Source organism: Drosophila arizonae, chromosome 3, assembly GCF_054131065.1.
Source record: "Drosophila arizonae isolate 15081-1271.41 chromosome 3, UAZ_ARI_1.0, whole genome shotgun sequence".
Taxonomy (NCBI): domain Eukaryota; kingdom Metazoa; phylum Arthropoda; class Insecta; order Diptera; family Drosophilidae; genus Drosophila; species Drosophila arizonae.
Genome location: NC_142923.1, coordinates 28,580,969 through 28,606,261, shown reverse-complemented (window position 1 = coordinate 28,606,261; position 25,293 = coordinate 28,580,969). Strand labels below are relative to the sequence as shown.

Genomic DNA, 25,293 nt, shown 5'->3' with positions numbered 1-25,293 from the left:
AAAACTATTTTTAAGTTTAATGAACAAGAATTTGAATAGGGTATATATAGGGTATATTGTAGGACATATTATTGTATTTGATAAATGCAGCTCTAATATTTGACATATGCGAGAATCTTATCTGTATTGCATAACTCTTTAATGTATAGACAATGATGGGGAAATCTTGCAATGTATTTTGCATAGATGATTACAGGGTATCTGCAGTTGCGACTAGAGCAGCTGTACGTCGCCATTGTCATGCACTCAGTGACGAGACAAACTTCCGCTGATTGACTTGCTGACTTACTCAGAGAATGAAATGCTAGCTGCCCCAGAGACTCTGTGACTCTTCGACTCTCTGACTTTCTGACTGACTGAGTCTATGACTAGCTGATTGGCATGCGCATCGTCTGAGGGGGGCTCGACATCGAGAGGAGGCATAATTGATTCGAATGTGCCTTACTTTCAGCTCGTGTATGCAAATCTCTGGGCCCGTGGCTGTCTCTACGCCAATTTGCTGGCAATTTTCGCACATTTGGCCAACTGCTGCTTTCACATTTGCAGCAGTCGCCTCACTCGGCCCACTTACCCCTGCCCCTGCCTCCATCTGGTCAATTACGTCAGTTTAGTAACGAAAGAAAAGCACACACTCCTAATTATCTGGGCGCATGCTGAACTCTTTGCTCAGTCTCAAAATGCTTAACCACTCTAATTAATTTTAATTAAAACTCTCTACGCTCGCTCGTAAAACAAAAATGAATACATAGTAAACGAGAGCTCCTCTGCTCAGTCTCTGGCATAATCATTTATTATCATCAGAAAAGGTTGTTCGCACCGAAAAGAATCGGCCATTGTGTAACCTTGGCTAATAGCAACATACATATTTAAAAATATTAATTGTCTGTGTGGTCTACAACATTTACATTAAGGTTGGTTTAAAAAAAAAAAAAATATTCTTTTGAATTAAAATTTTAAAAATATCTGTAATGATATAAAGACATTTATATTTGTATATATCTGTATTTATATATTTACCTGAATAAATAACTATCTATATCTATTTACTAATTTGTTTGTATCTTGTATTAGTATATAATTATTTTAACATATAGTATTTATTTATTTAATGCTACGAATTATTTAGAGAAAATCTATACGATACCATGGCTTACCAAATAGATTTCAAATTATAAAAAAATACCAAGCAAATCTGAATTCTTCAGCTCTAACAGTATTCAAATTACTTATAAAAATGAAGACAAATAATTATTATTTTTATTACCGATAATAAGCCTTTTGTGCTTTTCGAAAAAAATATTAAAAACTCGTACTGCGTATGATAAACACAATTTTATATATAAATAGTCTCTTGTTTTTGAGGTTTACGAGATCTCTGCGTTCATATGAATGGGTAGACGGACGAGCAGCCGGATATGCCTAAATGAATTCCGATGATCATACTTTTTGGGGCCTGCCACGCCTATATATATATATCTATATATATGGATAGCGCCATGTGCGCTGCTTACTTGCTATGCATTATATATTTACTCAATGGATTTTCCGGCCAACGCAATCCGCCATTACTTATTTATACCTGAAGCCCAAGCTTGACAAACTGCCAAATGAACTTTGCGTTTTATCAAAATATAACAAGTCAGCTTTTTTATTGTGTGGCCAAAAAAACCCTTTATTGCGTCTGTGTGCGTGTTTGTGTATGTGTATTAAAATGTAATACAAGTGTAAAACACCTTTTTCTTTATTGCAGTTTTATGGCTGCCTAGATTTATATTTAGTGCGACCTGTGGCTTTTGTTTCATGGCTCAACAACAAAAGAAGTCAGCCACAGCCCGAACGGACTCGCAATAATATACCTGTCTTTGTTGTTGTTCTCGTTGTTGTTGTTGTCGTTATTGTGGTTCTTTGCCATTTCACGTCTGCAATTAATCAAAATACTGTTTGCACCTTCGCTGAACTGCAAAATAAAGAACCACACGACTCTGACCACGTATGGCATTACGCACTTCCGTTTCCGCCGCTGTCTGGCTGTTGACCACACCCGCCCCAGCCCCTCTCGGCAGCCACCTTTGGGCATGTCCAACTCGTCGTCTGCTCGTCTGGCTTTTGTAATTTTATTTGCTCACCCGGGCACACAAATGAAAAGATCCGAAATCAAAAACTTTTTATTGCGTTTTGCTTTTGGCTTGGAGTTCAACTTCCCCCTTAACCCCTCCTCGCATACGCTGCATGTCAGACTTTTTATTTTGATTCTTTTTTTTTTATATATATATATAATAATTTTGCACGCGCAAATTTGTGTGATTTATGAGCCGCAAAACCAACAGCAGCAGCAGCAGCAACAACAACAAGCAGGGCAGCGACAAAATTCACATTTCACCGCAACATGTCACACACACACACACACTCACACACATATAGAAGCATGTGCGTTAGTCAAGCTGAGAGCTTCCATCGAGTGGCTGCTCAAGCAAACTTTCATGGGAGCGCGTGTTTAACTTGGAGTTAAGTTTGCCTTGCCTTAGCTAATATGCCTTAAACGATTAGCTTCTGGGTTTCAAGTCAAATATCTTTGTCTTAAACGAGGTTTGCTACTGTTGAACTTTTATTTCATAATATTTCCGAAGAACTTGCATAATTTCAGAGAAGCTGGGATTTTCATTTTTGCACATCAAATTTATGGACTCTGCCTACATGAGCATGAGTACCGTTATAAATTTATTTTATCTCCATATGGTTCATATACTCTTTAATTAATCTATGATTAACTATATACGACTTATCCGTTAAATAAATGCAACTATTTATCTGAAAAATGTTTACTTTTTGTTGAAAACAAAAAAACCTTTTTATTTCCATAAATAAATAAGAGCTAACTCATCTACCAAATTTTTAGAGCATAGTCCTTATTACGTGGAAGAACTCGTGTTTCAGTAGGACAATGAACCCAAGCACAAAGCGAAAATCGTCAAGATATGGATCGCCAATCACAATGTTTGATAAAGGAGTGGAGTGCAAAGTACAAAAGGGTGGAAAAGTATGATACACCACCGATAGAGATGGATGAACTTTGATGTCGGGTGCAGGAGGACCGAAATTCCGCATGCCGCTCTAGAAAATTGGGATTAAAGCTAAATGTCTTTGGACTAAATATTAAATTATGTCAATATTTTATTGAAGTTAAGAGCGAACAAAAGTGGAGAAATGGCTCCTTGAAGACTTATAGACCAAATGTATAAAATATTTTTTGAGTTACCTATTTAAATATATCTAACTCTAATTTCCAATATCGGACTCATTAAAGCATTTTTAACATATAACCATAAATGCCAGCCACTGCTTAATTATTTATTTATAAGGTACGAGTACATATACTAAATTTCTATGTAAATATATATAAATATTTAAATAAAATAGCTTTATTTTAAATAATTCGCTAAAGCATATTCGTTCGCCCAGCTCCACTCAGATTGCGGGCCAAAAGCTAAAATCCATGCCTTAGGTGTCAAAAAGCTCGCTCTAAACCCTTGTCAATATCAATAAGTGTCGGCTGGGCAGCCCTAATGGAGGGCCTTTCCCAGAGGAGACGGTGCTCGCAGTCCCCGGACACCGCATCCACAGAGACCAACATCGACGACCGCTGTCTGGGCTGCCAATTGCTGGTCACTTAATTAATAAACCGATTCTCGGGTAATTGCTGTCGGCATTTATATACACACACATATATGTATTTGCATATTTATATATATTGAAATATATATTGAAATATATTTTTTATTTTGTTTTTTTATTTTTTTCAGCTCTTGCATAATTTAGGAGACGTTGTCAACTGCAATTTCGCATTGATGTCACGATGCCTTATGCCACGCCCACACACGTGTCACACCAGTGTTAATATTTGGGTTGCGACATATTGATTGGGCATAACTGAGATATATGTACATATATACATATTTGCATATATAGATTCATGTTCATGTTGGGATATGTCATAAAGTGTCTGTTGAGAGCTTGTTTAGTTGTTGGTTCTCTCTTTCTCTCTCTCACACTATATCTCTCTACCTCTTCTTTTATATGCGTAAATAACTGTAATTATTGCGTGTGAGATTGTAGCACTGTGCCACGCCCACTTGGCCGTCATTATGCTAATGTCGAATCTGACAGCTGAGCCAGCCGATTAGCTTGTGGTGTTGAGAGCTGTCAACAGCCAAATAAAACGCTCAAAAGGGAGCAACAATATGGTCTTTATGCTATACAAATACATATTTACGTATATGTACGTACTTTTGTCTGTATATATTTTTATAATAAATGTGAGTTGGTGAGTTTGTTTGCTAGCGAGTGACATGCAATTATTTATACATTATTTTGGTCGCGTAAATATTGACAAGCGCCTTTGCTGCCGCCGCCAGCCCAGCGGCAAGCAGTCAAAGGCCTAAGCAAACAAAGCTATTCTCTGGGCGCACATTGCGTATACGCAACACACAATGAATACAATTGAAGGAGCTCGACTCAAGAGCAGCTAAATGCTAGTCGTCTCTCGAATTGTTATTTGATCAACAGCTTGCCATTCGGTAGATGTTTGTAAATAAATTTTATAAATTCTTTAAATTGAAATTGAATAAATATTCCCTTCAAGCCGTCGACTGCTATCAAATCTTAACTAAAAGTGGCTCATCAATCTGTGAGTCGGTTAAATAAAGACAGATGTTACATTTGGGTGCACTCCATATTGCTGAATCACATGTTGTTCTGCAACTCATTCGACTAAGCGCTATAATTTATCTAAGGCAACGCAATCAAAATGTTCGCCCAGCGCCCAAATTCAGGTAAAGTCATTCACCCATCGCTGCTCAATCACCTGACAGAAGCAGTCAATCAAGCGTTCAATCAGCCGCTCTCTCAATAGGCAGTCTCAGCAAATCCACAGTTTTTGATAAGCTGCAGACAGGAATCCCAACACAGGAATTCAGTTTGAGCTGGAGTAGAGGGTAGATCACTATAACAAGCATAAAGTAATTCATAATTGGTGTCTGTGTATTAGAGGTCATTGAAAATGTTTGCAAATTAAATTTAGTGACCTGCTAGAATAGTCGTTTAATTAACTGCAGGGTATCTCCTAGTCGTATGCGTGCCCTTTACGTTTGTCTTTTTATGGCTATAAATAACCTATACCCAGTGAACAGAGTTAGTATAGGTTATGTTGTGCTTCTGCTTATGTATGTTGCTGATGTATATGAAGGATTCTCTAAGACTTGGCATCAAGCTGAATTAGCAGTGCATTCGCCAGTCGTACAGCTCTATCTGCACCCTGTAGAATTCTATTGTTCTATTTGACATACTCTATACTCAGTCAATTTATTTGGATATATTTTTGCTGTGATGATGAATAATATAACATATACGATTATATAATATAGCATATACATAAAGAATATATGTATATCATTTATAATATTGTTATACATTTTCATAGCAGACTAGAAGGTAACTTCTAATTCGACTCTGGTTCTATTGGGTATTTCCGATTGCTGACAAAATATTTGTGTTAGGCTGTCCGAAACACCTTCGTCGACTTGTTGCTGATGACACATACATAAGCAGACAACACAATATAATCACACAGCCACACAGACCCACAACACATCCCCACCCACACACTCATATCCACACCCACACCCACACACTCACACTCACTCAGACTATTCAACACACTCTGCTATGTGTTGCATACATTTGAGTTCCGCTGCGAAATGCTCACATTTGGGTGGCAAAGCCTGGCTGAAAATTTATGGCCAGTCCCCTTTCTTTGGCATTCCATGCAGGAGCAAACATATTTCTTTAGGTTCTACGTTTGGCAGATTTGAAAACCATTTAAATGGCGCCATAAAATCACTTAAGTGTGTTTTGCTGTACACGTTTTCTGTTTTCTGTGCTCCGCTCCTCCTTTTTTTTGTGAATTTTTACCGTAGCATATTTACGAGCCTTCACGCAACATGGGATACGCACAATTCGCTTGCAGCAAGGTCAGAAGGAATTCGCCCTGCCACATATGAGAAAGGGAGAACATGAGCCCAGCACAGGCGGTAACCAAAAACCAAGCCAAGCCATGTCCGCATTCGAGAACATATTGCACATTTGCATGTGTGGCAGGGCCTCCATCCATGCGAGTAGGCGTCATGTTGGATAAGTCCTAGGAGAATACGCTCATCATCTCCTCCGCAACCCGATAAAAAATGAATCCTAACCATATTAAATTTGTTATAAATTAAGATTGATACGATGAGCCCCAGGGAAAAACCATAGAATGGCGCTCGTTATGCGTATAGCTGGTAGAAGAAGAGGGGGGGGGGGGGGGGGGGGGGGGGGGAAACGAGTGTGCGTGCTCTAGATACACTTACCTCTTAATATGGCATTCGAGTAATGAACAGCTGTAAAAACAAACGAAAAATGAGAGTCATTAACAATTTGCAGTAAAAACCGATTGTTTGTTATCAAAGGATCGAGTTGAGTTATATTTAGCCATTATGATGTATTAAGCATATGAATAATACTTATGATTCATATTTGTAATAAATATTTAATATTTATTATGGAGGCTTAACCGCTTGAGCTTTGCTTTGAGTATCGTTCAGCGCATCAATCACACGATCAATCAAGCTGCTAAGAACTAAGACTTTTACATGATTTTACTTTCGGTATCAATCAGTCCCTCAATCAAATTTGTTAGCCTTGACAATTTTGCTTTCACTATCAGATTATGTATGTTTCATCAAAATGGTCGTAAATCAGACAATCATTCGATTGAGGAGAGCTGTAGTCAATAGTTTGCTGTAAGATCAATCATCAATACTTGTCAATCAATTGGTACAACCATCGAATATGAGCAATATATTATATATCACTCAATTAATCAGTTTTTCAGTTAATAATCAACAGATTGGAGTAGCTGTAATTTATAAACCAATTGTCAAATGTCAATGTTGCCTTAGTTTATAAATAACGGACAACCAGCCAGTCGGTCAATCAATCAATCTTTCTAACTGCTATAGCTATGAGTTTTTCTCTAATTACTCAATGCTTAAAATTGCAATTATCAAACGAAATTTTCCCACTAACCAGTCATCTTTATATTTGTCCTCATGTCAAAGTCAATGTCAAAGCCAATGCCAATGTTTGCCTCACACATTTCCTTTTTTATGTCGCTCCTTACTGCACATTTATTTGCTTGGCTGTGCGCATTAATCGTCTTCGTTTGACCGTGTTTTGCTCCACAAAAAACTAACTGTTGCCTTTGTTTTGTTTGTGGTTGTTGTTGTTGCTGTTGCTGTTGCTGTTGTTTTTGCCAATGCTATTGTCGACAATGAAGCGACTGCCGTAAAAAGGCAACTCGCACAGCTGCCAACCTCGGAAATTAAAACCGAAAAGCGAACAAAACACAAAATTAAATTTCGTTCATCAATTGCTGCAACGAACTTGAAACTTGCAATTGGAGCTGTGTGGCAACAACACAACAATAGCAACAACAACAACAACTACAGCCAGTGTTTAATCAAGTGTGAAATCTTTAATCAAGTCGATCGTCCCCTCCCGTGCCGCCCCCTCAGAAAGGCAACAGCCCAGCTGCCAGTTAACCAATGCAGCCAGCTCACAGCTGTCTGAAAGACCTTTCAGTCATTTTTTGCGCTTCTCCTTTCTCCCTTCTACCTTTAGTTTTACCTGGCCTGACCTTTTTCCCCCAGTTCCCATCGCCCATGGCTGTTGCTGTTGCTGTTGCTCTCGGCCCTCCCACGCTTCACAGCTCTCGCTCTCTTTCTCTCTCTCTCTCTCTCGCTCTCTCCCTCCCTCTCTCTCTCTCTCTCTTGTAGCCCTCTCTTGCAGCCTGTCAATTAAAAAGCCGTCGTCTCGACTGGCCCGGGCCCTGAGCCAGAGCCTGCCTGACACGATTTGTTGCCAGTCGCATTGAAAAAACGGTAAAAAAGAGTTAAATGCACGAGGAAAATGCTTTTCCCGAGTGCGAATTAACTGAATTAGCTGTAAATGCTATTGCAATTACGGTAAAAGTGCTGTCAAAGCGACCAGAATCGGATTTATACATTGAATAGAAACCCAACTATCGACTGCAAATCAAATGGCAAACAAACCCAGGACAAACCCCACGGGCAGCCAAAACCAAAAAAGGCCATGGGAAATCAGTGGCATTGCAAAACTTTATTATAGATATCCATTGAAAATGCTATTCCTCTAATTGCACTCTGATTTTGACAGACTTGCAGCTAGTGAATGAAAGTCGAAAAAAGAAATAAAAGGGGAAAAGCTTCTATAAATATCGATATTTAATTATGGACCGTGTTATCGGTGATCTACCTTATGATTAGTGGTAGAAGTTTATTGGTTGATGGACTTACGAAATTTCGTTGCTCTATAAATAGTTGGGATGGGAATATCTCAGTTTGCGTAGCTAATTTTCAGTAATGCTGGAAAGTAAGTTTAGAGTCTCTTGTTCATACCGTGTTATAATTAAAGTCTCCTACAAATTAAGATGAAATTTCATTGTTGATGCATTTGCGGAAAAGTGTAAAAATGTAATAAGTGTGATCTCAATTATCTCAAGTGAACTCTGATATTAATTTAAACAAGCATGAATACAATGTTGGAGCCTAATTAATTTTCAAATGATAATAATCTTTTTCTGCCGCAATTACTTTCAAAAGATGAAGTCATTTTATTTTAAATGAGAAATGGAGTGTTTTAAACGCAAGCTTGAAAATAAAATTTTGACTTGATTATTTATTTAATACAAAGGGCTATAAAAGAAAAGAAAAAGTTATTGTGTCCAAGCATTAGAACTGTTAAGCCAGCTCGGCTAAGAAATGCACTAATTATGTCGAAGCATTTATGAAACTGTATCTCTCATAAAATGTAAACATTTCTTATATATATATTTATATTTTACAGTCTCCAGTCTCAGTTAATATTACACATTCATACGGAGAAACGTGACAATTGAGCATTGAAGAATATTATTATAATTTAATGTTATCGTGGTCAACTAAAATTAAAACTACGAACAAGCTAAAAGCTGAGATGTCCAAAGTGGAGGTAGGTTCATTCATATAAATTCCTTAATCTCCGTCATTAATTAACGTACAACTTTTTATTCAACTCCCACAGTTATTTGAAACTCACGTGATAGCTTTTGCGGGTCTAATACTCGACTCTTGAATACACATATCCACAGTGAGCTCCCGCTTTGTACAACAATGGAAAGTAAATAAGTATTACGACTGAACAATGGACGTACGCAAAAAAGAAGCAACGAAAAAAACCCAGCTGAACAGCTGTCTGGATGACTTTAAATAAATTATAAGCAAACATAACAATTTAAATAAATTCAGCCGCTGGCTGCTCATCCGGCTGTTCATCTAGCTGTTTTCAAGCCAGAAAATACTCCTCTCGCACGGGGCAGAGCAGAGCCATGCAAAGACAATTAAAAGAGCCGCAAACGGAGTCAACAAAATAAAATAAGAGCCCAAAGCTGGGGGCTAGGTAAAAAAGTAAAATACAAGAATCGTGATCTGGGCTTTATAACTGGGTCAAATCTGTGTTTGATGCCAGCGCATGGAATGGAGTGAGCCGAGCACAAAATGTAACCAAAAGATTTCATTGTAATAGACATTAGCAGCGGCGCGCGAGAGAGAAAAAGAGAGATAGATAGAGTGAGAAAGAGAGAGAGAGAGAAATGCAAATGAAAATGGAAATGAAAATGTAACGGGCAAAAAGTTTTGCGGCTAACTTTAGCGAATGTCTTTGCCATGAATGCCACGCCTACATTTATACACCCACCCAAAGTGTACAGTGCATGGAAGAAAATAAAATTTAAAAATTAAAAAAAAATCCATATGCAGCTGAGAGCAAAGTTTTAATCATATGCCAGAGAAAACTTCATTAATTTGCCGCCAACTTTCAGCATTTGACTTCGTCTTTGGCCCCGGCGCTAAAATAAAACCCATTAAAAATGCCTGCGAAAGGCAAACAAAAAAGGGTCATAAATACCAAAATGAGCCAACAAATATACCCTATATAAACTACAGAAAATCTGCATCGGCCAACAGAACTGACTGAGAATTGGAAAGTCAATAGAGAAAGGAAAACATGACTCGATAAGAAATTGAGAAATGGAAAAGGGAAATGGTGAAAAAAAAAACTTGAATGATAACTAAACTTGCTAATATACCCTATACAAAATTCACAGGCAGAGTGAGACTGCTAGAATAAAGAGGAAGTTTTAGTTAGTTGAAAGTTAATTAAATTTAAATTAGATACAAATTGTGGTTTCTCGTTGATATTGATGCTCAGGCAAGCTATGTTTCGCTGTGAACTCTTCAAAGTATTGCAAGCTCATTTATCCGAAAGTAATCATCAATCAGTCCGTCAGTCAGTCAGTCAGCTTGTGTGGATGCATGTTCAGAGTAGCTCGAGAACCGCAACAATATTTTATGCAAATGCCCCCGACCAAGTCCGGCAGAAAGAAAAACTCGCCAATGCTGCCCTCAGCGCTAATATAGTCATGCGAATTGAGCGGGTCGTACCGAAGCGAGCATTAGCATTTGCTCCTGCCATCGAATCACTCTGCATATGCATTTATTCAGCATGTATGTGTAGGTACATGTAAGTATGTATGTAAGTATTGCCCACCGACATTAAACTGTTATGTGGCGAGGGCTGCTGCAGTGCAATTGCAATCTGCAAGTGCCCTGAATATGCTAACTGCCATGTGTTGGTCCCTTAAGCGGGCATCTCTCTGTGTGTGAGTGAGTGTGTGTGTGTGTGGCTATGAAGCGATGATTCTGCGGTTAGATGTGCTTGCAATCTGAAATTGATTTTTCATATTTAGTGTGGAAATGCAACTAGCGCGAGCTCTGCAAGTGAAGCACATATAAATTGAAAAGTAACACGTTACGTGAGCGAGGTGTGGACAAAGAGTTTAAGCAATGGGAGAGATAGAGGCACATAGAGACAGTGACAGAGGGAGAACGAGAAAGAGAGAGAGAGAGAGAGAGATGCACTGGCGAACTGCTTGCTTCATCAGTTCTCTATAATTATTTATTTGTAGAAATATTAAAATAAAATAAATAATAAATAATAAATAAAATAAATAAAATAAATAAATTAAAATAAATATTAAAATAAAAAATAAAATATAAAATATGTCAGTAAATTTAACAGATATATTCTTAATATATTTTACTCTTAACTTATTTTATGAATTGTAAAATATGTAGTAAATTTAATTACTGTAGTTAACAAATTTTACACATAATTTAATTTGTTATGGAGCTAAGAGTATTCATTAAGTGAAAAGTAATATAGAATAAAAAGTGTAATTTATTTAAATTAAAGCATATTTTACATTTTAGTACAAGTATGTGCATATATGTATTTATCAATAAAAATTTGTCCCCTATTTCTTATATACAAATTTAGCATATTCCCAATACAAAAACTTAAGCAAATAGAAGCTCAAATTATTAAATTTTAGGACTCACATCAATGTATTGTTAATTTATTGGAAATAAATTTAAAAAAATAAAATGAATAAATAAATAATAATAATAATTTACTCAAAGATAGATTAAAAAGACTTTAAGTTTTGCTTAACAGTTTTTTTTTTTTTAGTTCTTATTTATCTTATTTTTTTTTATATATTAACAGTTTCATTGAGGGTTGTTTTTTTTTTTTTTTGTTTTTTTTTTTTTTTAAAGAAACTTTTAAACATTTTTAAATTTTTTTTAAAGGGCCACATCTACATACAGATGTCGCAATATCTTTCCCTATATTGTAAGATATTCATTTTCGTATTGAAAATATCTCCATGCACACTAATATCTGCATTTTATCTGCATATATGTAGCTCGCATATCGGTATCTGTTTATCTTCTTCTTTGCGCTGTAAGCTGTATCGATGTCTGCAACTGCAAGCATATCCATTGCTGCCTGGTTATGATAGCATTGATATGTAAGACTTAGCGAAGCGTTAAGAGCAATCATAACAGCTCCGCGCAATGCCAACAACCTCAAAGTACAATGACACACAGAGTAAGGCATACGAGTCGGTAGACAGACTACTACTGTGCAGAGCCATGCATAGATACAAAAGCAGAAAGTATCTGACGGATGCAGTCTCAGAAAAAGAAACTACTCTAGAATAAAATACGAAAAGAAATATTGTCGAGATATTTAAGTTAAGCCTGACTTCGGTCTGATTCTTATTCAGAGTATGCAAATTTAGAATTAAAATCTGAATTTCAGTCATACTAGAATGCACTAGTTTTTTCTTCAAGTGTACGCTTCGACAGCTCGTATTGCTGGATTGTTGCCTTTGCTTATGCAAATCGTTTACAAATATTCGAATAACTCGACTCGTTTTATGTATTTATGCGGCGCATTGCAAGCCGGCAAAGCGAAGCAACTGTTAACCAAACTCATCTGCCGAAAGCGAAAATGTATTTCAGCAGTTGCAACCGTCGCAACAGTTGAATGGGAAGAGGGTCCGCTATATCGCATGGTAAGTTAGTCGAACAGTCAATCAAACATGGCCAACATCAGCATCAACATTGACATCAACATCAGCTTCAGCTCAGCTTCAGCTGTCATCATCAGCATTCGCACTACCCGGAGCTGTTGCTGTTCTGTTTGCGGTTCTTGCTCCGGGCATATCAGTTCAGCGGTCAACCGGATCGCCAGCTACACCCAATTTGGAGCGGAAACCTCGAAATCGATGCAATTGTTTCATTGAAGCGCTGCAGGCAGCACTATATATAGAAGTAAGGAAATAAGTTCACAGCGAGAGTTGCTCAAAATGTTCACGAAAAGACAATATTATTAGATATACGATGCGAGTTTAGTTAGTGCAATTGTATATATCAAATTTAGTAAACTTATATTCAGTTCTCACTCCTATCAATTCATTTAGAATGCTTACTCTGTTTCTTACTTGATTTTGCTTTCTCCTTTATAATTCTCTATCAACACATCTTTTCACTTCTCTTAATTCATTTTTAGTTTTTAATCAAATATGATCTATAAGGCATATAATTGACAAATCTTTTCTGTCTTTATTTCTTCCGATAACCTCTTTGATAATTCTTAATCACATAATTTTTAACATCCCTTCTTTTCACTTGTCTAAATTCATTTATAATTATAAATCAGATTTGATAGATTTTCAACTATATTATTTATTCATTTTTTCTCTTTGTTTCTCCTTTTCTTTATAACTCTCTAATATCATAAAAGATCACTTATAGAATTTATTCTACTTTTACAATTCTTAATCTGTCCGATTTTAGCATCACTTTTTTTAGCGTATGTAATTTTGATTCTCAATTAGTTTTAGCATGACTTTTCTTAACTTCTCTCAATTCATTCAAAGTTGTTTTTCGGATCTCACAGCTTTTCTATTGAATACTTTGCTAATTAAGGTTAACCTATGACATCTATTTTATAATTCTCAATCAGTTCTAACATTTCATTTAATTTCATTTCACTTCTTTAGATTCATTTACAGATCTTCTGATAATTTCATTTAATTTCTTTTCACTTTGTGCGATTCATTTACAGTTCTTAATCTGATCTGACAGTCTTCAATGGTAACTCCCACGCCCCATTGTCGTCTTCCATTCGCTCGTTTACTTATCATTAAATCAATTGTAATTGCCTCTCAGCCGGTAAGACAACTCTCGCATTGCCGCCGGGCCTCTGCGCACTAACTGTTTTTCGTTGCGATATGCGAGGACATGGTCGTGGATGCGGATGTGGAGGGGGGTGGAGGACACAGCTCGCTTTTAGCTCAATAGCTGGCTCATATCACAGTAGCTCATATCGCAGTGCACGACGCTCGTAAAAAGCTCATTAAACAAAACGTTGCCGTTGACTGACTGAAAGTCTAACTGAACTGTCTGATGGCCTAACTGACAGCCAGAGGAGGGGGCAGCGCCGCGTTGCAGCAACAGGATCGACACACATCATTATGCAAAAATATCAACGCAAATCTGGCGAATGTAACAGTGTTGCCTTTGTTGATTCACAAATGCTGAAACAACAGAAAATGCGCTGTCAAAATAATTACAAAGCTGACATGGCGGCGACATGTAATTAACATGAAATGCGTACCTTACAGATACAGATACACACACACACACACACACACACACAGACAGAGGCAAGAAGAGAGGGAGAGAGAGACAAATGCACAATACAGTTACTGTTAGAGCGGCATGGCCAACAGCGAGCGCTGCTTAGCTCCAGCTCTTAATGAGCATTACGCGCGACACATGTGAAATGTATCCATAAGATACAAGATACAAGGCAGAAGCGTGCACAGGTGGCTGCCGGCCCGCCTGAGTGCCTGAGTGCCTGGCTAATGGTCTGGGCTCAGTGCGCCCCTCCCCTCGACATGGACATGACATGAGTTTTATGACGCTAAAGATAACGACCACAACGGCAGATCCAGCGGCAGAGGCAGAGGCAGAGGCAGCGGCAGCGGCAAATTTGATTAACCCAAATAAAAGCTGGGCAGGTTTTTATGCCACACACCAGCAGAGGATGGCACCTGCCACCGGCCTCGTTTCATTCATCAATTTATGATTGTCTGTCTCTCAGTTTTTGTTGTTGTTGTTGTTTTTTTTTTTCGTCTGGACCGCCCCGCACCTCCCCCATTTAGATAACCGCCCCCACCGTCATACGATCAAGTTATTTTATTTTCGTGCTTTTCAGTTGAACCATGAAAAACCACGTTAAAGTTTTATAATGTTTACCGTGGGCATTAGCATTTACAGCTCTTCAGGTAGGCCATAGTCAAGGCCAGGTAACTTGAAAAGAAACTACCAGATCGACCTACCTGACTTATTGATTGATTAATTGTTGCACTACGTGCAGATAAAAGCGGAATGTATAGAACATTAAGTAATACAGACAATCTCGAGCTTTACCATCAGATTGATTGGTTGACTCAATGACTGATAGAATATCAGCATTTAGAAAAGAACAAGATAGATAGCTTGGGAGATAAAACGGTCAGTATATAGCCATATAAATAGTCTTAAGTTCATAAAAAGTTTCCGACAGATTGATTGATAAAATGATTGACTGATTGCAGATCATCGAGATAAAAGGGAGTTTGATAGAGACGTAAATATAAAGTCAATCTAAATAGATATCTCTTCAAAAAGCACTTCAGTCGTATTGATTGAATGACTGAGAAACTAATAGACTGATTGAGAATCGACACACAGAAAGCAATTTGATGGAGCTCAATCCATATACATATGTTCGACCAAACGAGTTCTTTGAGTCTGATTGACACACTGATTGACCAACTGATTATTTGATTAACTGATTGAGGACTAACATACATATTCATAAAAGCGAATGGTAAATATTTTGCAAATCCAAATTGGTTAGTTCTTAGCAAGCCTTTCAATCTGATTGACTGCCTGATTGACTGCGTGAATAATAGATTGACTGATTGGAAGTTAAAGATGAAATCAAGCTAAATAATAGTAATAGTAAATATTCGGCAATCCAAATACATAGGCTAGATATTTACAACCTTGGCAATTGACTGGCAGATTAATTGACACAGGATTGAGGATCTATGTATATTTTGATTGAACAGCAAAGAAACAGACTGATTTATTGACGGTTTAATCTGTAATGCGAAAAACTCTGATAAAAGCGAATCACCATTTAACAATTGGCCACTCAACCTGCAGTTATCATTAGAAAAATAATATATTAAATAATATGTTAATCTTCAACAAAATATTAAGCTTGCCCGCACTAAGTCCGGTAGATTTTATTAACCATAACAAAGATGTTTATTTTATAACGTTGCCTAATAAGATAGACGCGAGTGTAAGTGTGTGCGTGTGTGCATGTGTGGAGGCCTTGAACTTGATAGTTGTCTAAGATAATTTTTGTTGCCTTTTAGCTGTAATTAATAAATGAAAATTTGGATTACTTTAATGAGCACGGCTAATGCAGCCTTTGACATTTAATTGCCCGAGGCATGCGACCTCGCTCGAAATAATAGATATAATGTCAGCTCTCAAATTACCTTAGCATAGAAAAAAAGAGAAGGAGGCAGGTAGGAATTATTTATATATATACATTTACATATATATTTATACTTGTATATATGTAGCTGCAGCGTAGTCCAACTGTTGCTCAACTGCCGTGCACTTTTTGAGTGCTTTCGTTACTTGGCTCAAACTTTGTCTAGTTGATGCTGGCTGCGCATCCTTGAAAAAGTTCGATGAGAAGAGCTGGGCGAACTTTGCTCTATGCCCCACTTTTGTGGGTTAACATTAGGCCCAACTTAATCAGGCGTGGATTAGTTACAAGAGCTCAACAACAACAACAAACTCGAGTCCGCAATGAACTCCTGCATAACTTGCAAAAAGCACTTAGTTAGCTGCATAAAATATATTTATAGAGGCAAACTGCAGTCATGGAGTTGGTTATAATCCGTTTAATCTGGTCAATTACTTGAGCATATTGTAAATTCCCTGTAATTCGATGGGGAATTACCAGCATGTGTATGCATTATGGGGCGCAATTTATATCTATTAAAAATTAAACATGTAAAAGCCAATTGAAACATATCCATTATTGATAAAAAGCACAAAAGACATACAAATAATTAAAACCACCAGCAGCAGCGGTAGCAGCAGCAGCAGAAGCAGCAGCAGCAGCAGCAGCAGGGGTTGCCTGCTGCGTAGTGGCACAGCAGGTGTGGCAGGGGCAGCAGGGGGTGGATGCAACTGCAGCCAAGCGCAAACAAAACATAATGAGAGCCATTGCCATATAGAACATTGAGCTGAACCCACTGCACCCGATGCACTGAGAGAAACGAATACATATACATATGTACCCATAAATTATTCAACTAATGTAAATTTTCTGATTTGGGTTTCATTTCAACAATGAATTTTTAAATCTTTTAAAGATTAAAATTGACAATGGTAAAAAGTGAGTGTGAATGATGGGATCAGATTTTTTTTTTTCGATTTACACGGAGTTTTAAATTAATGAGCATTATCGAAAACGAGTTTTTTTTTCAAGAGATAGAATTTGTTTCGATTTATTGCGGTTTTCGACTGTATTAGCAATATCAAAGGTAAGTTCTTATGCAAAGGGATTTGTAGAAAATATAAATAATAAATATATGCACATTACGATTTATTTCAGTGTAATATTGATCATTTAAATGTATTTATTTATATTTATCTTTTTTGATATACATTTAATTTTATATAAAATAAACTCAATTCAAATTTCTTGTTAAGTATTGTCTCTAGTAATGAGTTGCACTTTCTTCCAGTGTACTTTTTGTATTTATGCATGAGCATATACACACAAAAAATAAAAGGAGACAAATGCTGAAAAAGCAATTGTTAACAACATGTGTAGGCCATGTAGCCACGACAACCAACACGGCATAATGCGACACAAAGTTCCGCTAGAGTGCCCAAGCCCATGCCCATGCCCAGTTCCAGTCCCAGACCCATTGCCAGATATCAGATACCAGTTGCCAGTTGCCAGTTGCAAGTTGGTAATTCAGACAGTCCCAGGGCTTAAACGAGACGTGTGAGCGGCACCGGGCACGACTGCACTTTTATCTGCCAAATGGGCACTGGGAGAAAGGTTCTTGGCCAACAACTACAAATACAACAGCAAACAGCAACAACGACAATAACAACCGACAAAAATAGAGTCCAGCTATGTTTTGTATTTGAGTTTTGACTGTTGCTATTGCTGTTGCTGTTGCTGTTGCTGTTGCTGTACTTGCTGGGTAATTGTTTGGACGTTGCCAACAAGCATCAGCATCAGCATCAACAGCGGCGGCAGCAACAGCGGCAGCAACAGCGGCAGCAATAGCATCTTTTGGCCAAATGAACTGCAAGTGCAGGCACTCAACTTTGTTAGCGCTCGCTCACGAGTTGCCAAAGCACTCTGCAAAGAATGATTGGCGCTTGACAGAGTCGATTGACTATGCTGAAAAGATAGACAAACTGCAGAGAATGCTGAACAAAAAATATTATTCTAGAGAATTCTAGAGAATATCCGAACAAATTTAGGTCTTTTATATATATTAACTAACAATATAATTTATTCAGTTAGTTAATCAAATTAGTCATTTAACAAAGAAATGATAGTTTGTATGATTTACTAATTAATTGAATGATCAACTCATAACTATGAGATTGTCAAGGGAATCAGTTGTCAATCAATCAATGACTGAGTCAATCAGACTCTCCCTTACTAAATAACCAGTCAGTCAATCAAACACTTATTCCTATCTAAGTCAAGCAATAGTTCAGTTAATCAGTCACCCAGTCAATCAATCAGTAGTCAATCATTACACACATCACAAGTACAATAAGAATCTAGTTCTTTCAACCAGCGTTCTGATAAGAAACATAATAAAGATCGCCGTTCACTTGTGGCTCCACTCTCACATTATTTTATAGAGTATCTGCCAGTCGCATATTTATTCTGCTGCTGGCTGTCAGGTGGCTTAGCTGAGTAACGAAATTGATAGATCGTTTGGTAGTCTCAACATCTTCAATGCCCGCCGAGCAGGCAGTCACAAATAGTCAGCCAGTCGAGGCACAGACAGGCGGCAATCAAAGCGTGACTTCTGCTTCGGCTATGAGAACTTTGGCTGACCTCACGGCCCTATGTCAATAAAGTGCTGTATGTGAATGTGTGTGTATGTGTGCATAAATACTCTTTCACTGGCGTACATTCGATAAATTTTTAAGCAGCTCAGCGCAACGTGCGCAATGTTTGTTTTCTTTGACAACGTCGTTTAACCCAACACATTTCATTTACTTTTGCCAGCAAGTGCAATGGGCTGTTGCTGTCAATGGCAGGCTCAGCAGGAGCTGAGCCGAAGCGAAAGTACTTAAGAAGCTAACCTAATGCTGCACTACTTAAATGCAACAGAAGCAGATTTGCTAATAGCACCGCAAACGATCCATTAGCCAATGCGTTATTTTTCCTTGGATTATAAGCGGCATATGACAGTTCATTGAAATGAATTCTTAAATAATGAAGAAATACAGAAATGCTGCGAAAATGCAGTGGCCCAGACAAACCTGAGCAAATTTATATGATTATAACGGCCGACGGTGCCTTGAGCATCGTTATAATCAGATTCTACTGTACTTATAATAACCCTTATTTAAACGACAATATTGTATCACTATGTAGATTGGTTTTATAGAAGAAAAAGTGCTCTACTCAAGACTGCTCAGCTACGGGATTCCCTGAACATTTCGAGGATCTGATACTCCTATGATTCTTCGCACAAGCTGCAACATAGACCCACACATAGACACACATACGCTCGCGCTCTGCTAGCTGCGCAGTTGACGCCGCAACTGTGCCAGGACTGCAATATATGCTTTGTAAACACTTTAGCAAAAACATTATACCCTGATTTCGCATTTTCAATGGGTTCACGAAAACTTAAAAACTGAAATATGGAATTCAATAATTGTTTCATTTTGCCAATTCTTTGTGAGCTTTCATAACAAATTGTAATCGAAAGCTTTTTGAATCCCTCCTCCTCTTCGGCCACTTATAAACCTTTTATCAAATTCACAATATTTAGTTTTCAATAAAATAGATCATCCTTCTATTGCATGACTCTAAGCCAACGCAAACGTTTCTGTCAGTTGCCAACAGAGAGCTCGGTACTTATGAAAAATGCAAAAGCCTCGGATTAGCATAAGCGTGTCCAAAAGTTCTTTTGTTTGCCGAAGCAGAGCAAAGCGAAAAACAAAGTAGGAGAACGAAGTGGAAACCAAATTAAATTAATGAAGCATAACAAGGAATTGTACAAGCAGACAACTTTCGGCTACTTTGTTTGAGTTGCAGATACAGATACAACAGAGATATGGAGAAGAGAGACAGAGGGACAGAGAGAGGAGGAGAGTTTGAGCAGGTTGGCAGCAGACAAGCAGAGGGGGAGAGGGTGGGCAAGGCTGGGCGGTTGAATGGCCAGCCCTTTTATGTGGCTTGAAGCGGCACAACTGTTGCTTCGGCCATAACGAAAATTTATGGCTTATCAATTTGCCTGACACGTGCAAAAAGGCTCAGCCACAGGATGTCAGCAGCAGAGGGTCCTTGGGCCAGGGCAGGCCAGGGCGGGCCAGGGCAGGGGCAAAGAGTTTTTCAGATGGGGCAGATGTTGCCCTGAGGTCGCTTCAAGCGAAGCGGATTCAATTAGCAGCTGCTCAAAATATTTTGTTCAAATGAAACGCACACACTCAAACCCACACACAAAGGCTGCTGTCTAGTGCAAAAATTACGCATACGCAGCATATGCCTGAGGAAGCGAAAATGAATATTTTCCTTATGTTATCGATTGAATGGTTTTTGATCCTTGTGCTTTGAACCTTTTAGAAATGCCTCGCAATAAAAATTTTTAATTAAATTTGTAGTCTTGGAAGGTATTTTTAAAATTTCGTTAACTTTTTTTTTTGACGTTGCGGCTGTCAAACATAGCCAAGAATACCCTGTAATCATCGACAAATATGCCAAACTGGGTATACATCAAATAGATATGGAGATACAAGTGGGTAGATTCGAAAGACACTAATCAATCTGACATCCCATAACAGTCCTTTACAGCTAAGAATACCCTGTAATATTTAAATGCGTCATATTGGGTATATTCGATTATACACATATATTGCAATGTTAGTGAGCATAATGGGAAATATTAAATTAAGTAAAAGATGAATTAATATAAGCAAGTTCTGTCCATCATCATTATAATACATATGTCACTAAAGCGCAGCCAAGAATATCCTGTAACTGTACATTTAAATTATATTCCAAAGATTCGGACAATAATGTGAATTTGTTAAGCATTATATAACAAATTGAGATTTAACGATTCAATCTCTCATCCCGTAACAGACAATTACGGCCAAGAATACCCTATACTAAAAAAATATTCGGTCAATCATCGTATATCAGCTAAATGCAGCTAAGAATACCCTGTAACAATGGACAAATTTGTCAAATGGGACATATTGCAAATATTCAAATAGATACGAGAGAGTAATCAGAGGGTATCAGTCTTTTTAACCCTTTCAAAATTTCAATTATATAGAAGTATACAGAGTATCTGCTGGTCGCTCTACTCTTTTCTATTTGCTGCTGATTCTAATGTCCAGCGGTGCGAAGGGCGACAGTTGTTTTTATTCGACAGGGTGGCAAGCGGGGGTTGGCTGTTTGTCTTGCTAATTAAAGTAACGTTAAAAGCAGAGCTTTTTGCATTTGAGTCTGGCAGATACTTTCTGCAAATCAAAGTGCCCAGCAGGTGGGCAAGGTGTGTCAGCGGGTTGTACGTATTCCACAATTCGCTGTGCTTTAATAATGTTAATTACTGTTTCGCCGCTGAATTTTATATCTTAGCCCCGGGCCCTGGCTAATTGGAGCAATAAATTGATGCGCGCAGCAGCTACTTCATTCTACTTGCTTTTCGCTGCCTTGCGACCTTTGCTGCCAATTAGCTGATGCCGGGCGTTTCGTAACACACATGATTACAGCCGATAGACATCGCCCCATATTATTCGGAGGGAGGCAATAGAGTGATGGCTGATTTGTTTGCACAACTAAATACATAATTCACGAGGTACGAAGCTGGTAGCTGTTGGCTCCCAGATATCAGTGTTAAGTTGGGGAAGGCGATTATGTGGAAACTCTGGGGAAGACCATGCGGCAGCGTAAGTAATTGCTTGTATGCCCTGTAAGTAAGCTGCTGGGAGGGGTATGCGAGCACTCGACATGATTGGCTGGCGATCTATAATATTTATTACCTCATCGATTAATCAATCAATTATTAACTCTATCGAGCGCCTGCCTCTGCTTTCGCACACAATCAACAGATAATTTGCCCAACTAATCCCCATTTAAATCCTGTTACGGAGGTAATTTCCAGGCTAACTTCATTAGGGCAGAAGCTTGCCTGACATTGAGTGCGGATTGAGTCAATTAGCTGAGTTCTGAAAAAAAAAAAAAATAAATAAAATAAAATTATCAGTAGCAAACTGAAAATACCCAAAGGGGAGGAGGCAGCAGCTGTGCCTGCAGTGGCACTTATGTAATTGAAATTGTCATCGGCCATTAAAGTCATAAAATGTAAAACGAATGAAATGACGTTTAAAGCTGCCAGCAGCTGTCGCAGCAGCAGCAGCAGCAGCAGCAACAGCAACAGCAGCAGCAGCCACAGCTGAGGCAACATATTGAAATTGAATGAGCCACCGCGAAATCGAAGACAACAATTGAGCAGACAGCAAGTTGAAATGATGCGGAAGCGAAAGCAAAAGCAAGTCGAACTCTCTTGTGTCGATGCACATCACGCTGCGTATACGTAATATTTTGTTTGTTGACAATCAGTCTGACATTTGTTTCCTGGCCCGTGCCAACAGTGCTTTCAGCGCAGTCCCAGTTCCAGATTTGCCTCAACAGGGTGGAGTGGTGTTTGTATCTACTTCTTTCTAAAGTCTATGCCCCGTTACAGGGCATCATTCTGGTTTACAGGGTATCTACTGCACAGCACATCTGTCACACTCTTAGCCTGGCTTCTTGTCACGCCAACAATTGACTGGCATTATTTAACAGTCGACGTGTGTGGGCGCCCATTCAGCCGGCATGTTCTTCGCAGCGCTTCTCCATTTGGATTCTATGCCAGCTGGCAGCACAGTGGGCCTTAAAGGGTTAACGTTGGAAGCCGCTGCTGCTGCTGCTGATGGTTGTGTGGCTCGATTTGAACTCTGCTGCCATGCAAATTGTGGCAGTGCTGTCAGCACTATCTGCCTCACCCATCTGTGCCTGCCTGCCAGCATGTCGGACTGCATCCAAGACGTAGCCTGGGCTTTGGCCAATGCCTCGCGCGTGGTTCGGCTTTTGGCTGCGTGTCTGCAACTCTGGCTTAACAAGTGATAAACTTGTCGCTTGTCTTCAGCTGCGTCTGCATCTGCATCTGCATCAGAGTCTGGGGCTGCGTCTGGGTCTGGGTCTGAGTCTGGGTCTGGGTCTGCCTATGCTTGTTGTGGGTTTAAGTCCTTGTACATTTTATTATTAGCCCCGGACGTGCAAAACGCCTCTGCACACACACCAGAGTCTGGCTAGAAGCGTTCCGCCTGGACTGCTGCAACTCTTGCAACTGTTGCAGCAATGTGGCAAATTGTTAAGTACAAATTGCATGGCTAATTTGAACGGTGCACCGTTGACAACCTGACCGCAGAGCGCATTAGATGGCCAAAGGTGTGAAATGTGCAGTGGTTGCATAAATAATTCAGCCAACTACAAATGCACTGTAAACAATTTGTGTACACATTCGAAATTCAATAGGAATCGAGAATAAACTATATTGAATAAACATTTCATTTTCATTATTAAATGGGCCAAGCAGAAAACAATTGAATTCAACATTTCAGAGCACGAAAAGAATTGAAAATATTTAATTACTATATAAAAACAATTTTAATTTGAAAATATTCATAATAATTAATGTTGTTAATACAAATAATTTCATATTTCTTCTTTCATTAATGTTAATGCCAGATCCTTAATTTACCAATATAGTAAATGAACATTTTATTTTGTTATAATATTTTATATAATAAAATTCTGTTTTTAAAATAAAATAATTTAAACTATAGAAATTTGATTAGAAAAAATTAATTAATATATAAAAATATAAATTGTATTTTGAATTATATTAATTGATATTAAAAGGAAATTAGTATTTGTAGATTTGGAAATAAAAAAATAAATAAATAAAATGCGTATTGTAAACAAATTTTACGACTCTAAAATAAATAATTTTAAACTTTAGAAACTGAAGTATATAAAATGAATTAAAATCTGTTATAAATTGACTCGAATTCTGAATTAGATTCTTCGAGATTGTAAAGGAATTCTTATGTCACCCTGTAGCCCACTGTCTCTCGAAGCAAGAAAGCAAAAGCTAGAGACAATTTCAGAAAGTTTTTATATTTGCAGATTTATCTGCTTTTTAGCACACTTTTTGAGAGTCCTTAAATGTAAACGATAGTTAAACACTCGCTTTTATCGCTCACATATTTTTTATTATTTTGTTCCCACAAATCCGAATTTTTGTTTACTGTGCAGCAAACGCCTCCGAGCTGCTATGCTTCCTCCATAAAGTAGTCAACTTTATGGCCCCACTGTGGGTAATAACTATTTTTGACTGATGTGAGAGAACTGTTGTCAGCAAACGAGCTTGTTGCATTTGCGGCCAGCACACTTTTACGTAAGCAAAGTTTTTAATTATAAACACAAATTACAAATCTGAGCCATTTCACGAATGCAGCAAGGAGAAAATTGGCATTGGCAGCAGCAGAGAAAATCGAAATACCACATAACAAAGTCAGCAGGACTCGTTGAATGAAATAGAAGCCGAGAATAACATACAATGGAATCAATATGAAAGGTCTTGTCGAACGTAGGATGTCCTGTAAAATATACCAACAAACATATTGGAAGTATTCCTTAAAACTTCTTATTAAGGTTTTGAATACTTTGAGCTCTACATTCGAACTATGAGTATTAGTACAGCTGTTTTCCAGTTTTCCAAGTCTCTAGCAAACTAATAAACAAAACAAATTTTTTTCTAATGCAAATTCAGTTTAGCTTAATTAGTCAATTGGTCAGTCGGCCAATAATTCAGTTCATTAAGTTGCAGGCATTATATTTTATGCATCTTGAATATCCAAAGCGTATCTCCTCACGCTGCACATTTTCCGGAGCATGCCAAGACATCCCTCGCACCCCTCGACATACATCAAGTCGAAATTTCAGATCTTTCAAATGCAAAAACAATCTAAAGTCGTAAACATTCAAGTGTTTACCTTAAGTGCTGAAAATTGCAAAAACTATATAAAATGCACACAGAAGAAGAGGAAGAAGAAGAAAACCTAGAAGAAGAAGCAGAGTAAAACTTGAGCAACTTTTGCCAGCTGTTGCTCGTAAAATGCACCTGGCAAACAAATCGAATTCATTCAGTTTTGCAGCTAATTATTTTGTGACCCACTTATGCACACATAACATAGTAGCTAATATTTAATCGATTAATTAGCATCCATGAATGAATCTTCGAATTCGAGTATATATTTTACATAAATATATGTGTGTATGTATATAGATATGCAGCAGATGCATTCAAGTGTGCTGTCACAAGAT

The 25,293-nt window shown here is 37.9% G+C and overlaps 1 long non-coding RNA gene across 1 annotated transcript; it reads left to right on the top strand.

The window, feature by feature from the left end:
• Positions 1 to 4,547: 4,547 nt before the first annotated feature.
• Positions 4,548 to 10,741, top strand: LOC149270002 (uncharacterized). Its single transcript, XR_016268897.1, has 3 exons — positions 4,548 to 4,829; positions 8,959 to 9,102; positions 9,175 to 10,741. It is a non-coding gene; the product is annotated as an uncharacterized LOC149270002 (long non-coding RNA).
• Positions 10,742 to 25,293: the final 14,552 nt, after the last annotated feature.